This window comes from Bombus pascuorum, chromosome 12 (genome assembly GCF_905332965.1).
Source record: "Bombus pascuorum chromosome 12, iyBomPasc1.1, whole genome shotgun sequence".
Lineage (NCBI taxonomy): Eukaryota > Metazoa > Arthropoda > Insecta > Hymenoptera > Apidae > Bombus > Bombus pascuorum.
In genome coordinates this window covers 11091924-11105473 of record NC_083499.1, presented here as the reverse complement: position 1 = coordinate 11105473, position 13550 = coordinate 11091924, and the positions used below count along the sequence as shown (strand labels likewise).

The window sequence follows — 13550 nt, the reverse complement described above, 5'->3', positions numbered from 1 at the left end:
TCAAATCCGCAAATAATATTATTCGTTCGCTTCTAACCCGACAGACGCGAGTTGAAAAATTTAAACGCCCAGGAGCAATATCTTTATACCGCGAGGACGCATAAGTGGTTGAGATTCGCGTATCGTTCGCCTGGTCTTAAAGTTATTTGCCCACATCTCAACAACTAATAGAAGAAGACAAATCTGTCGACGTCGTGGAATCAAAACATTTTCCTGTCATAAGACAAGGAACGTTCCTTCTTTTCTTCGTTCGCCATTTTTCATCTCAGCGAATGCGTAGACACGAATCCCGCTAGATTCAATATCTTCCATACGAGATGGAAAAAAGTAACGCAGTGAGAAAGAGCATGCAACATTCCCTGAGGAAAAGTGGAACAAAAACCTCGAATGCACAATTTGATCAATACACTCGAGGGTATAGAAAGATTCACAAAAATATCTGGGGAACTTGCTATAGAAAACTAATAATACGGTCATTCGTGTAATATAACTTTTAACCAATAATAAGTGTATATTTGCAATTATAATCTTCTAACTACTATACACATTTCCAGACTGATTTGAAATTTTATCTACATATATAATCATAATTATTGTGCCTTAAAGCAGTGCTAATGTAATTTCAAAAAGTTTCGGAAACTTGTAAGCAGCATAATATATTCATGAAAGATTTCTATAACAGTTCAAACACTCTTGTGAACTACTGTATTTCAATACGTATCTTGACTTACACGTATTTGAAGTTGTATCAGCGATAAGTTTCGAAGAAAATTGCGTACAAACAAGCCTCTCGAGACGATCGTGAAATTTTATCGTTAACGTTGATCATGCTTCACTTTAACAAGCCCGTGAAATACGGTTGAGTTAATGGGTTTCTATTAATATCGGTACGCGAGCATCGCATATCACTTCAGCGCTACTCGAAGGTATTCGATGTTAAGTGCTTAGTTTTCGTAATATCGACGAGGATAATGCAGCATCGAGTGCAATATTTTTAGCTCATCGACATATTTAATTGTACATCTTTTCTTGTGAATAGCTTATATTAAACTTTAACCTTTAAAATATATTATTTTAAAAGGCTCGGAAATATATTTTGATTTCATGTAAGGTTATTAATAAATAGATAAAAAACATCGTGTCTTAACATTCTAACGAAAATTAACTATTTTCAACTTAAAATGCATATATATATCTCCTATTGTTAACAGTTCAATTCGCTGCATATATTAATATTTGAAAAATTCCCTTAATTAAATAACAGTTTTTCTGAATGAATTTTCTACACGTGCATGTACTCCGGTTTTATTCCAACAGCATCGTGCAATCTGCAAAAACTGTACCCAATGGGTTGTAAACTCTCTGCCAATAGGCACTTTAATTAACTTTTATTAAGATCGAAATTCAGATAATAACCGACTTTAATTGAAACTTTACGAAAGCAGAAAATTTCAGTTGAGTCATGGAAAGCTTGAAAAAATCCAAATTACAAAATAAACAAACTTTATCGATTTAATGAATTTTAATCAAATTATAGAAAGATTGAAAAATCAAAAATCTAAGCTTTAAGTTAATCAATTTGTATTTTGAGAGGAAAGAACTTCAGTTTAATTATAAAACGCTTGAAGAACCAACATTGTAAATCAAATTTTATCCATTTATAATATTATCTGATATCTGTAACATTTAAAGCTACATTATATCTCAACAATGCTTGCATATGAAAAATAACAAAGAAATATAGAAATCACAAAGAAAAAATACTATAGAGAATTTGTTTTATGTATACAAAGAGTAGATAAACGATACCTTACTTTGAAGATTTCATATATTTTTGCATATTATGGACATTCTATATTCTCTTATTCATTTCTCTTTCCCACAAATACAAATATTCATAAAAACATCTACAATCATAATTGCAATATTTTAATTTTTTGTGTACGAAACATTTTTAACATCACGACTTATTTTTGCCCCCAAAAAATTAAGCTTCGTCCACAAACGAAGCGACCACAATTAAGTTAAGCAAAGAGTGTAACGAGCTTTCGTTTTCTCTGCACGCTCAGGAGACATATTGTTGCAACGAACGTGATAAAAGTTGACGGCAGCATTAAGCCTTTACGTGTATCCTGATACGATACTCGAAGAGATCTGCTTTATTTACGAACGTATCAAGGATACGTTCGTACATAAGTTTGATATTGACGATGTAACAACGTCGGAGCGACTCCTTCAAATTTAGATACACCGTTTTCCTAGAGACGGTCACGATCGCATCTTTAGATGCGAGACGTAAAAAGGGACCTTTAAACTCTCCGTAGGTTCAATGGAAACATACGAAACGATGGATGGGTCATTTTGAAAACGTGAATCGACACGAGTCGCACGTGTCGAGGTCCGCTGACACTTGGCTCAGCGGAATGCGATTGAAAATAAGGGAAGCTTTAAAATTATTATGCTCTAAATTGTTCTACAGTATTGTTAGTAAATGTGATCGCACTTTCAAACTATCGATTGAAATAGATGACTCTTTAGAAGTTCCTAGAACGATAATTATACGTACCAAGTTTGAGGAGTGCCTGTTATCTTCGGTCTGACTAATGATAGGCTGCTACTACTTGCGTACAACTAGTATAATGCTTCTCCTCTTATATATATACTTCTTTCGCCTCTATTTCTGAAAATTTGTTAACATATGCATTATTAGTTAGATTACGAAGAATGAACAATGCCAAAAATCATTTAAAAAAGTTTACTACATTTCAATGTGCATATATGTAAATAAGTGAAATATTGCTATAGGGATTCGGAAAAGCAAATGTAAATCTTATATTTAATTTACTAGTACCAAATTAAATTACATTAATTAATTGTACGTTGTTAGAGTGAAAAGGAATTTGGAAAAAGGAAATCCCGCTTATGGATATTTAATTAATTTTCACTATGAGCTTATCGAACAATTCAATGTATCCAGTGGAAAAAAAAACTTATATCTTTTATTCTATAAAAAAGAAACGAACGATGAGTATTACAACCAAATGAATTTTAATTCAGCCTGATAGGATCCACAAAAGAATTTCGGTCAATCGTAACAAAATAAATGAAAGGAAATTTCTGATCGAATTGTGCGCCAGCAAAGAGTAGATTTAATTACTTCAAATCTCTTATATTTCGAGAGCCGCTGTTGACGACGCTCTCTATCACCAGCGTGTTCGAGATTCCCAGTAACAATCGGGCAAATTATAATTGAATCCCTAATGAAAAGTCGGGGCAAAGGCTGGTTGAAACCCTGGCAAAGCAATTACGAATCTTCTGTGAGGGAATCGTAGATGCTAATCCGTAATCGACGTGCTCAGGACTACTGACAATGCATCACGGTATCCCCCCTCTCTTCTCTCACTCTATCGTCGCACGCTCGTCTGTTAAATTATGGAAGTTAATAACTCATCAGCGCGCCCTACTTATACGGCTACGTGCTGTCATAATCGGCTCATGAATATCGTATTATGGCATGAAACGGCAGCAAAATTCGCTTCCACGCAAGATAGGCCACCCCTATTGTCCTTCCCTGATTAGGCTCCTTGTTATCTCAAAAGCATTTATCAGCTACGACGTAACAGAGAGGAGACTCGACTGTTTCATTGTCGAATGTGAGAGTGAGTGCTAAGTTAAAATGAGTCGAGCCTATGACAAGTGCTGGATATAAACTTCGTTTCAACCATAGTTAGGAATAATATTATAAATTTATGTTGTCAGATTTTTGATAAAATTTCTCAAAACAAGCTCATACATAACGTATGAACGTATACAACCTGTTCTATATAAAAGTATTTCTCTCTTGTTGGTTACTTGACTCAAACCAAAATCCATTAGTATTTCAGTTAAAGAAGCCATTTTAATCTGTTCATTTTTAAATGGTTCGTTCGTAAATGCTCTCGAAACAGAAAATTGCTTATAAGAAAGAACAAAGTTTTACTCTACTACAAATATAATACAGCATTCTACAGAGATTTTACTGCGATATAACGATCAAAGCAAAAACTATTAGTTGCAACGAATCATCCAACACACGCGTCTGCTTCACACGAATAAAATGTTCCTCCACTTTTATGTCTTCGCATGTTTCCGTTCTCTCTTCTTCTTACTTCTATTGCAGAGCATCTGAATGAAAGTATAACGTGGACAAAGTAACAGAACGATTCTCAACGCTCGATGCTGAGAGAGGATAGAGGTGAAGGTGGCCGTTGTGAGTACAGTTGGGGACAATTAGGGCAGTTTCACCGACGCAGGAAGTGACATCAGGTTGCCGTGTACCCTCGGGGCTATTGTTCGCGACACGTACAACCAGCGTCGACTCTCGACTATCTCACCCTTTGCCGCTCATCCCCTACTTCTCCCTCTCCCGTTCAGAAACTGTCAACCACCCTCACGGTGGAACCGGCGTTGACCTACAAAATGCAGTAGCTTGTCGAGACCGGTTGCCAACGGTTTGCGACAGGTTTACGTGAGGAACCGTCCTAACTGGCCTAGACTATCGTATCAAGATACAAACCGTGTCACAGTCGAGGTGCTGTTAAAAGCGGAGGCGGGTGTGGAGCTTGCGTGGACGGTAATATTTCAGAAAAGCGAGATGCACGAAGGTGTACGGTCGCGTAAAAGCGCACAGAGAGGCCATAGACTCGTTCTTTTTTGCTCTCTTGTTTTTGTTTTTATCGAGTTTCGCTTGCTTTTACAAAAATGGGAGTTCGACAATGGTTAAAACGACGAAATGGGACATAAATGTTTGGCAATTATGGTTCTTATTTTGTGATATTACGTTAGCGTTAAGATTCTGTAAAAACGTCATTGCGATCGATATAGGAATATTTGTAACAAATGCTGCTGACGTTACTAATACGATTTATAACATTTCACATTTCTATTATGTATCGTTAATAAATATTGTAAATTCCTGACAATTCATTTACATTTTATTTTTAAGTTTCCCATCTTTTACTTTGCAGAATACATCACTTTTCCTTGACGCTATTTAGTATTTATATGGCACGAAAGAGATACAAGCTTGTGTTTCGCTCTTAACGCTTACGAAACTCGCCGAGTACAGTACAACTCGTACGGAAGGTCTTGATAAATTATGCTTTCCACATATTTCGCAACATTAGTACAACACTAATTACTTTCAGTTAACAGATGAAACGGGTTATAAACCATGTAGAAACATATACAGCTATTCATACAGTCTGCAATTTCTCGATTAAGTTCACTGTTATGCACATTAAATTGTGTAACATTAAATAATGAATAATGATAAATTACTAATAAACATATATAATAACGTTAAATCATACTGTATACATGTATATATTTTGTTTTACTCACCAAGTGATACAAGAATGAACAGAAACTAATTATTCTTGCGTAGTCTTTACATCTAAATGATGCAGAAGCACTTTGATATTTCTTTCCATCACTCGACAAGCTACATTCTCTATTCTCAAATACTTTCGAGTATGCTCTATCCATCCTTGTTTCTACAATTGCAGTAGTCACTGCCAGCACGTGTTCATATTAGTACCACGCTATACTTTCAGCCTGAACGATTCCTTTAAAAACGTCCATGCCAGGAAAGGACAAGCCCGAGGACTTGTCCCGGACGAAGAGCAAACACACCAGGAAAACATCTTTCTGCATCCTAAGCGAGTTCTGAATAGAGGCCATTGTCTTAGGAAATCTCTTTGAATCGTTGCCTGGATGGTGTTATTTTATATTTTCGAGCAAATCCCTTCGGTCACGGGACGTCTCGACAGTTTTCCACGGGAACGGGTTGCCGGAAATTTGAATAATCCTTGTATACGAGCATCGTGTGTCCCCCACGACTCTCACCCTCGTGGCCATTCGAATTTATTCGACGGAAACTCAGTCGGATGGGCAACCAACGTTCGATCCGGCTGCAAATATTCGGCGTAGCAGCTTTAAGATCAGCGGCCGACTGGTCGCCTCGAAATGGCTGGATTTCATTGGTCCCTGCTTGCCACAAGCGAATATCCCGAATGAACTCAAAAAAGTAGGGAAGATTCGTGTAGAAACTTGAAACTGCAATAACAGAACTTGAAACGTTCTTTCTACGATCGTCTCGATGCCAATAGAAACAGCCACGGCGATGGCAATTAAATCGGACCGAGGCGTAAACTTGCAGTTCCCTTGAATTACAATGGACAGAAATCGCCTCTGGAGGGAAATGAAATTTTCGAACGGGATAGAGATAAGAATGAACGAAAGCATGAATTGCTTTCCGGACAGAAGTGGCAGTTTCGGTGTTCTACGGCGCTTCTTGCCGCGAGTATCCTTCTAGACTTTGGAAATATTTTTATTCTTGGGTCACTATTATTTAAGTAAAAAGGAACTGAATATAGGGTGTTATTATCCGAATTTACACGATTCACGGCAAAGTTTAAAAATTTAATGTTCAATAGATGCATATTAACCCACAAAAAATTCCATACACTGCATACGAAGATTGCTTTTGTTAACATAAAATGCTACGATATTTGATTGGGAAGTTAATGCATTCTATTATATATGAAGACGATTGAGCGCTGTCTCATTATTCTGCTACGATATAGTGACTGTGAAATGCAATAATTGAGAAAATTATTATGCAATAATGATCGTTAAAGTTATTATACGGTGTAATAATTGTAAGAATAATTATACAGTATTGGATATTAATAGTAATTGTAGTCAACTGAAGAACAACGTGGCGAGTGGAAAATACGTACTCGTTAACCTGCCTAAACTAAATTCGATGGTGGTAAGGGTGAATGTTACATCGTGAGATACGAGATTGCATTGGCGGTTAGGTAGCTTTGGGAAAACGAACCCCATCCGGAACCTCATGGGCATTTGTACCGCATGTAGCCAGTAGACACATCCGCGGTACAAGATGGGGTTTTACCACAGGCTTCCGATAAATATTATTCGTAATAAAACAATTACAGAGCACGACAATTTCACTGAAACAGAGATCCATATCGTTCCTGTGCGCGGTGTGTTTACTACTTTTGATTATTTGTTATTCTTTATTTGAACAATATCGAGCGTGCGAAAATTAAATTCTCGTTATCAATGAATCAAGAAGATGTATGTTTACACGGCTGCAAGAACGTGATGGAACTACTTAGAACTGCGATCCATTGATTTTGTACTTGTATAAATAACTTGTATTTCATGTTACTGGTTACCTTTTAAGTGCTATTGACGTAGTTTTATTTGATGAACATAAAAGTAGATATGATGTGATACTTATTCAGCACGTCAATGGCTGATTGAGTAATGCGAAGTTTATTAGCGTTCAAGCGCAGAACAAGCTCGAACCAGAGCTAAAAAACACTTGACATCCATTCGATTTTATTAGCACATTCTATTTTTACAAACTGTCTTCGACAGCCTGTCACCGATCAATCATATATCTGTAACTTCCGTACTTTCACATCATCCTTCTCATATCCAATCAATCAATAATCGAGTACCTATACAAATTTTCTAATAAAACTAAAATAGAATGCATGCTAGTAGGTTCAGAACATAGTAATATCACTTATACATTGCTGGCCTTAAGTATTTAGTACTCCTTACATTTACTCTGTATGCCAAAGTATATCTTATTTCCTGTTCGCATAAATAAATGAATAAAAAAATAGTTTGTCACGAAAAACGAACATTTTATTTTGTATTTTATATTGTACTGTATGAAATAATTTATTAACCACTTTAGAAAAAAGAAATATATACAATTTTTTAATTCTATGTACTGTAATAATAAAACGGCTGCTTAATCAAGAATGATTTCAAAATTAATTCGCTAAAACAGCAAAAAGGTATTACTACTTCTGATTTCCATATTTAATGGATTCCTACCTCTGCAAATTACATTAAACGACAAAAATTTTTACCTCCGTCCCATTTTCTTTATCTTATTACCATTCTATTGGTCTCTGCTGTACGGTAGCTGGCTTGAAAAGAAAACCTCATCGGAGGGTTTCTAAATTATTGACAGTACACTTTACCGCGGAGCTCTTAATGCAACCTCGAAGTCGGTTTCCACGGCGCGGCGTCAAGCTGAGTTGCAGCCACTTGTTTTACAAAAATTCCCCGGTTTTTATCGTCTGCCGCTCTTCTTCGTCGTTTATTTTCAACGTCAGGAAAACGTAATAAGTTTAGGAAGTCTCAGGATTCAGGCTGCTTTCGTTGAATCCAGTCGATCCAGACGTTGCGTTGCGTTCGTTATAGAATCGTACGTAATTATCATAAGATCGTCTGGTTTCGCTGTGAAAAAAGCTTGTGTTAATTACAGACTAGACATAAAAGTCGATCAATACAACTTCGTGTTTTACATCAACTATTATTTTTTAATTATAAAATTATTTATTCGTTTGTATAAAATTGCGATCTGAAATGATGCATCTATTTATGGATCGATTTTGTGAGAAATTTTTCATGTGAATGTATGTACGTACGTATTGAAGTATATTGGAATGCTCAGTAAATATCAATCCTTTTTTTGTCCACGAACATTAAATTAATTATTTTATTGTTAATAAAATTTAATTCTTAACCACAGAACTTAATAAATAATTTCACAGATTTCAATTAAATTTCTATTCTATTATTCTATTCTATCATTCATTATATATATACAGTCATTATTTAATTGACTAATTTCTATCTTCTACTTGTTAAATAATACGTATCTCGAAATTCGACGATATATCCATCTTGGACGATGGGAATCTCGCGAAGATTGTGAGGTAAGTGCTGAGGTTTTTCACTCATTGTCAGTTCTGTTGCCAGAGGATTTATCAGCCTGCCAGCGTTCCATGATCAGATCCTTCTAGAAAACTGTTATTGCTCTTCACCGTGAGCCCGAGTGTCCCCAAGTCATCGGCGGCGCGGCGCGTGAAACAACAGAGAGCGTTGATCCTCTTCATCTTCTTGTTGACAGTAGGCACCCCGAAACTATAGCTGTAACATCCACGAATTAGAACCGCAACAGTCCTTCAGAGTATCGCCATTCAAAGCCGCTATCGAGATCGATACTAAACCACGATGACACATTTATGGTTCCGGCTTGGAGATGGATTCGACACCGCGCGATGGGTCGACCTTGACATCATCTCTATAGAAGAGTCGACGCTAACATATTGTTATTTCCATTCCCTTTTATTTCTGTTCCTATTATTCATTACTCTCAGGTTTCCTCAAATATACTAATAATTTTATAAACGAAAATATCATTCTAAAAAGTATAATATGTTATTAGCACAGGTATTAAAAATGGCAATATGCTGAAACGTATAACATATTATGGAGCTATATAAAAAATTATTTTTATTACATTTATATCGCCCACTAGACATTTTTTATTTCTCCTCAAAATCCTATAGTGGCAGAGGAATAAAGTTATCGATTATTCTTGCCCTTCCCTTTATATATCGAACATAAAGAGATTTTTCTACTCCAATTGCTTCATGGAAACTATAAATTCGTTGGATTCAGACACAATGAAATTAAAATTTGCGAAGCTTTAAACGATCCCTGGAGTAGAGAATCTGTGATATGATATAGTTTTCCGAATTTAAATAAAAATTTAATTTAAAAATAGAAGTAGAATCCGGTCCATTACAACTACCACTTTGAATAAAAACAGCACAAAATATGAACATCCTGAACAAAGCAATGGTAATAAAGCCAAACACAAAGACTAGAATAAGAAGAAAATAAAACCCTTTTAAACGCTTTCAAAGAACAATGTCTTTTCATCCTGAATTCCATGAAAATTCTTAAGCCAAGAAAAAAGGCTTGGGATAGATCTACGTACCTTTTAAAAGGAACTCGTCGCAAATGCGTGGCAGTGAAAACTGCCGTTCCATTCGAGTCGTTGACGATCACAAAATTGCCAAGCATTCGAGTGTGAAGCCGAAAATCGCGATGGACATTGGCAAAGATGAACTAAAGATGTTTAAGCCGCGCCATTAAGCTCGGTAATAATCGAATTTTACCGCTTTCTCACCGGCTGATTCCACGAAAGAAGAGAGCAGCGGGGCGCCAATTTAATTGCTTTCTCGCTGTAAGGATTTCAAATGTCTCTCTCATTTGTTTGAACGCGTCTTGATCCTAACTACTAAAACGTTCGTACGCATATGGTGTCCAAGTAATCATGGTACATAAAAAAATAAATAAAAGATAACACAATATTGTACATATCGAGTGGAAAACGTAAGAAATAAAAGAATACAATTTCATAAAAGTGCAAATATCTTCGTTACACTTACACGAAGTCACGAAACAAGTAGATTTAATATTAACACGTTGGAAGTCCTAATAAGACTCAATAACAGCCTACGGTCCGCAATATTCTTGACATCGATAAAATCGAAGGCTTCGTTCCTTCCGAAGCACTTTTCCGAGCATGATTTTTATTCGTAAATGCTTTATATTTCTAATTCTTTTTCGAAATACCGTAATATATCGAGCAAAATCATTTTGCGTACAACTCAAAATAATTTTGTACAAACTACATTTTTAATTTCTTCTGATAAGTCGGATACATAAAATTTGTCGAGTGTGTGTGTGTGTAAATTTTTGTGACCGACGGTACATTTTGAACTATTTTTAATTATTTCCATATTTAGTTTAGTTTTGTTGAAGTGATCGTCACTTCTGAGAAAACTCTACATCTGGTCTTCGGTTTCTCAAGCGCTAAGGTCATCGATAGCGCGTAGACAAAAGAATGCGTCGAGGAAAGACCATAAGCGGTACACGTACGACGTTGATTTCGGCGGTTCTTTCAGTCTCAGGGTAACGTTGGTAGCGAGAGGATCTGGATCGACTTACATTGTATTTCACATTTTGTACTTTATTATTCACAATATATATATATATATATATATATATTAATTAAAGAAATGCGTGGGCAAACTGCAAGGTATTGAAAGTATATATATATATATATATATACTTATATATATATATATATATATATATATACTTTCAATACCTTGCAGTTTGCCCACGCATTTCTTTAATTCCATCCACTGAATAACCTTAACAAGTTTCATTCTCGTAAGTAAACGAATAATTTTAATGGGCGGTGACCACTTCTTATCTAGCAATCCCGCCATTTACCGTCCCTATTCGCAGTTCGTAGCTTTATTAGTCTTCACGAGGGTGGCGAACAAGTCCTCGAGGCTGTTTGCAAGATTCAAAGTTTCCAACTCTCTCCTCGTCTCCCTGCCTCCACTCGGCATGTCTTAGAACACGCTTAAGTCACGTGGTAACAAGCATGTCGAAAGTCCTGTTTCGATTGACAATCTCGAGTCCGGGAATCCGTTACACAGAGAACAGACTACGATGTCATTCGGAAGTACGGCAGTACCCTTGTTTGGCGAGCAGATTTCGTAACAGTATTCCGTTTAACAGATACGTTTTGTTTAACTCCAGGAACCAGCTTTATTGTCCAATTTCGTCGTTCCCGAATACCTGTCTTTCCTTATTTTTGATCCAACTAGTTCCTCTTCGATCAAGATTTGATATCTGAACTTAAATTTATCCCTTAACTGACATGATCCGTTAATGTTATCCTAATTGTATTTTATAGTAAGCTATGAGAGTACTTGAACATTTATCATAGAAAACTTTTACGAATATATTATGTGTGTTGTACGAAACTTTTTGAAATATTGTTAATATTGCCATAAAGCACAATTATCATGGTGATATTGCTGAAGTTTGGAACTGATCTGAAAATGTATAAAGAAGTTACTAATTACCCAACAGTTAATAATTAGCTTATTTATCATTCGAATATGAATATATTCTACAAGAACTAAAGAATGTAAAGTGTAAAACTTTCCTGACAGAATTCCTCCCAGAGATAGATTTTCTTTTCGAATTTACACTCAAAGGATATGTTGCAATTTATAAGAACTAATTTCGAAAGTAATTTTTCGTAAATCCATAGAACTAAAAGCAGCGTAACGCAGCGCAAGTAAGCAAGGGAGCGAGTTTCTTATTGCGAACTCCGTGTAACTTCTCGGTTACTTGCGAGTTTACATTTATATGCTGCCACCTTTACCTCGATATCGTGGAAAAGAATCTTGAACTTCTGCATCGAACCGCTGTCGAATAACCTGAAACAAAATTGTGAGGTGAATAACGTTATGTGCAAGGCGTTGAGCGTAGAAGGAGAAAATTTCCCTCTTCTTCCAATATGAGCCGCAAACGCGAAACGACCTGCGTAATTTAATTTTACAAGCTGAGAGGTGTACACGTATAATATCCCTCTCAATATGTTCGCCCGAAGCAGATCTGATAAAAAGATCCTTTCAGATCTATTATTGTATTCGATAGAGAAAATTGGTTCCGATATCAAGCTGCGTTCACCAATGGATATTGCTACATTGCAAGGGTAATCAGGCGTGACAAATCTCAATCGCTGGATTATCATAAACGTTAAACGTAAACGTAATATTGATTGTAGATCTTCGATTAAGAAAGAAACGACGTAAAACCATCAGATTATCGAAGTTATCTTAACTGATATTGCCTTTACCACATAATCGTATTATATGTTTATTTGACTTGAAGACCACACGTGAAGAATATGATGAATTCGTATCTGTTTATTTTCTCACTTTTCTCTTAGTTACTAAAGCAACATTCATTTTGTTTTTTTGCTTTCCTTTAATAAATTCTGAATCATAAAGTCTCTCGAGAAAACAGAATCCTAAATTAACTTTTTTAAAAAAATCTTTTTTTTTTATTCTAGGTTTTTAAAATTTTTTAAAAATCTAGGTTCTATATGAAACCGGTAATGAAGTAGTCGGTGGTGTATCGACTTCGATATTTATGCTCGTTCTGGTTAATTTTCAACGTCGATACATCCCAGGATGTTAATAATTATTCGAGACGAATTATGCAAGAAAATAATATATAATGATTATAATTGTAATTCGTTTGATGGTATATAATGTATAATAAACGTATTGTAAAATAATTTTATATCGAGATTGAAGAAAAGATATTCTAACATTTTCTTTATTGTACGAAGAAATAGGTAGTAAATTTTCAAGCGATGCCATCGTAGAAACTAGGACTACCTGCATCGTAATAGCCCGCCGGAATTATAATTTAGTCGTACACGCGCGCCGAAATAAAGCTTAGAACCGATCGATAGCGAAATAACGAGTGGTTAGTAGCAATAGCGCTCGTAATACTATTCGGCTGATGGAGTGTGCGGCGTACTTTACTATCGAAACTGCTCGAAATAAACCCATGCAGACACTTAACCTCATTGATCGGTATTGATAGTTCGCCGCTTATAAGTAGAATACATGGCTCTGTCCACTTATTGCTAAAATTCAATCAAATAGAAATCTTCCCTCAAATGCTTTCATAATCAAGCTGGTCGCGTTTATTGGCCGTTTTTGCCTTTTAATATATCGAGCGATTGGTTATTATCACAAAGGATTCATGCATTAATTATTCTG

General features: G+C 35.7%; 1 long non-coding RNA gene across 1 annotated transcript; it reads right to left on the bottom strand.

Annotated features, from left to right (window-relative positions):
* Positions 1-8708: 8708 nt before the first annotated feature.
* LOC132912676 (uncharacterized) lies at positions 8709-10447 on the bottom strand. Its single transcript, XR_009659258.1, has 3 exons — positions 10335-10447; positions 9881-10183; positions 8709-9024 (listed from the first exon to the last, which is right to left on the bottom strand). It is a non-coding gene; the product is annotated as an uncharacterized LOC132912676 (long non-coding RNA).
* Between the last annotated feature and the right edge of the window lie 3103 nt (positions 10448-13550).